The sequence below is a fragment of the Athene cunicularia genome, assembly GCF_003259725.1.
Source record: "Athene cunicularia isolate RWA chromosome 15 unlocalized genomic scaffold, athCun1 chr15_part1, whole genome shotgun sequence".
Taxonomy (NCBI): Eukaryota; Metazoa; Chordata; class Aves; order Strigiformes; family Strigidae; genus Athene; species Athene cunicularia.
This window is the reverse complement of record NW_020799121.1, coordinates 14,477,085-14,479,957: the sequence shown is the minus strand read 5'-3', so window position 1 is coordinate 14,479,957 and position 2,873 is coordinate 14,477,085. Positions and strand designations below refer to the sequence as shown.

Sequence of the window (2,873 nt, the reverse complement as noted above, 5' to 3'; positions counted from 1 at the left end):
GGGTGTTGGCTTAGAGCTGTGGGGAGAAGGGGGGACACAAACCCCACAAGCTCAAATGGCGCCAGGGGAGGGTTAAGCTGACTGTTAGGAGAAATTTCTGCACCGAAAGGGTTGTGCAGCACCGGGACGGGCTGCCCGGGGAAGGGGCTCAGTCGCCGTCCCGTGTAGCGGTGGCGCTGATGGACGGGGTTTAGCGGTGGCCTCAGCAGCGTGGCGTTCACGGTTGGACTCAGCGATCTTAAAGATCTTTTCCAACCTCATGGATTCTGTGAAACCATCCAAGTCCCGCGGAGAGAGAACAGCTCTTATCACCACCTAGCACACGCCAGCGCCGAGGCTCCTCCGTAGGGCCCCTCTCCCTCTGCGCCGGGGATTTGAGGGCCCAGCTCTGTTTGCTTTCCGCTTCATGCTGTTAGCTTTTTTGGCTTTAACTGATGCACCGTGGGAATTGTTTAGAGAAAGAAGGATTTCATGCCCATGCCAGGAGAGGAGGCATCCGGACGGAATGACTGACACATGGCAGGTTTTGAGAGCACCTCGAGATGGCAGCTGCTGCTCGTGTCTGGGGGCCTGGCAGGTAACAGGCTCCTTCTTCACACCTCCCCACATTAATTCTAACGACCTTTGTTAGCAAAGTGTCTGGCTGGCTCAGTTCTCCTTCGCCTGACACGGCTCCACGTGTGCAAGAGGCTGTTTGTAAGAGGAGAGCAGCCTGGGGAGTACGAGAGTACAGCAAGAGGCTGAGGGAGACAGGGGCAGAAGACAACGAGGATGTGAAGAAAGAAAACCATCCTGACAGCTGCAGCGTGAGTGTGCAACATGCCCTTCTGAGGAAATACGTGAGACAAAGGAAGCAGCGTGCTTAAGAGGACCCAATCTCACACCCTTACTGGAAAATTGGACCTTATTTAATAAAAAAGTAATATGGCTGTTGTATTCTACAAAGAAAGTTGTTGCTCATGCAATGAATGTATAAGCTAAAACTCTGCTTGAAAAATGCCATTTTCAAGCAAGTTTTGGAGAGAAACAACCCAGAGCCTCTGTGAACTCGTGTTTTGTGGATAAATCTCATTCTGGAACTCTGTAGGGCCGCTCTGATAAAGGCCTACAAGGACTGCTCTGCTCCGGGGCTTTCAGTCCAGTAACTCCTCCTGCCATACTGACGTCTTCTAACGTTTTTTTACCCAATTAAACAGAACTGAATTCTTGGATCATATAAAACACTGAACTATGGTTTCTTTAACCCACATTTTCTGAAGAGGAAACATAAATCTTGCAGATCAGGAAAGTGTTGGTAGATCAGCTTTATCTACTGAGGCCTTTCATTTTTTATTGTTATGGGCCAGGCTGCCTTTCCTTCCAAATTAATTGCTGAGCTCCTTGATGGTGACAGCTGAAACTCTGCCATTCTTCAGCCCAAACACGTCCCCACCCAATTTAAAGACCCCGGGTGTGTGACTGAAGAGTCATGTTGGTTATGGAAATCTGTGTGTCTGTGAAGGATAAGCAGAAAATGGCCACAGAGGTGACAAAGAAGGGGAGAGCAGAAGGAGATAGCAAAGACATCCTGAACATGTTCTCAGAACTTGTTCTCTGAAAAAGGAGCTTTTTTAAATGTTTTTAAGACTGTGTTACAGAACACGCATGCAATTCATGCGGTTAAAGTTGGTTTTCATCACACTGTGCACTTCTACAGCTGGAGGCCACAGGAGCTGCACAGTTACCTACAGTGTAGGCATCAAATACCCCTCCTGGCCACAAATACTTCCTTAAACAATTTTTCTCACTCTTTTTAAGGAAGCTGAAGCCCTAGCTAGGTCAGCTGCGAGTCCTTTCTTATAAATACCAAAACCTGCTCACACTGTCAACATTTAGCAATCACAAACGAAATCTGTGTGATAGTTGAACAACCCCCATTCACAGACTGAAGCGTGTTTGGTTTGTCACAGCTAAACCCGAGCCTCTTGCATCATCCGTTGTTCCCTGACCTGAATTTGTACAACTTAATTCCTCTTCTGCTTTTTATGTGTCTTCATTTGATGTTGTCTTGTTGATTTGAGGACATTTATCAAATGTATTTTAAATTTTAATCACATCAGATGTCTCCTAGTCATCTTCCCAGCATATATTTCCTCTTCATTCTCTCCTGCAGGCCTTTCTCCGCAAAGGATTCTTCTGTAAATGCAGGGGTATGCACAAATAAACTGTCTCTTCCAGTTGAAGGAGAAGGCCTGCAGGGATGAGTGTGCCAGGGTGACAGGATATCTTTTCAGGTAAGTAACGGAGATTTTTACAAATTAATCCTGTTCAGCATCCGAGGAGCGCACGCTCGGAAGCCCTACCGGGTCACTACAAGAGACTGCATACAGGAGCAGTCCTTGGCTTCCTGAAGCCTCCCCTGTAGTAATGTCATTTTCTGTGAAGCCCCTCGCCAAAATTCAGCGGTTCTGCCGCTCAGCTGGTGCCGTGTTCTCCCTTCGCTGGCCTCCTGGGAGCGGAGGCATCTCCGCCAGCTCGGCTTGGCTTTCCTTGCGGATGTCTCCATCCCCTCCTCTTCTCTCCTAGGCAGCGCGATCCCCCGAGCCCGCTCCCCGCCGACGCACGGGCCGTCAGACGCTGATCCCCGCGGGGACGAGGACCCGCGGTGACACGGCAGCGCAGCCCCGGCCCTGGCCAGGCTGGCAGGTAGCACCCCAGGAACGGCGACGGGAAGGGGAGGGAGCCGCGGGGCCACGGCCGCCTTTGCCCGCCCCGTTGTGCCGAGCCGAGCCTAGCCATTCCCGTGCCGCTCGGTGCGGGCTGCTGGCCGGCGCCGGAGTTGTCCAGCCGCCCGCGCCTGCCTGCCCCCGCGCGTCTGATACGCGTCTCCGCAG

The 2,873-nt window shown here is 51.3% G+C and overlaps 1 long non-coding RNA gene across 1 annotated transcript; it reads left to right on the top strand.

The window, feature by feature from the left end:
* Positions 1-37: 37 nt before the first annotated feature.
* On the top strand, positions 38-2,840 carry LOC113486121. Its single transcript, XR_003399547.1, has 3 exons — positions 38-577; positions 2,153-2,273; positions 2,566-2,840. It is a non-coding gene; the product is annotated as an uncharacterized LOC113486121 (long non-coding RNA).
* The last annotated feature ends 33 nt before the right edge of the window (positions 2,841-2,873 follow it).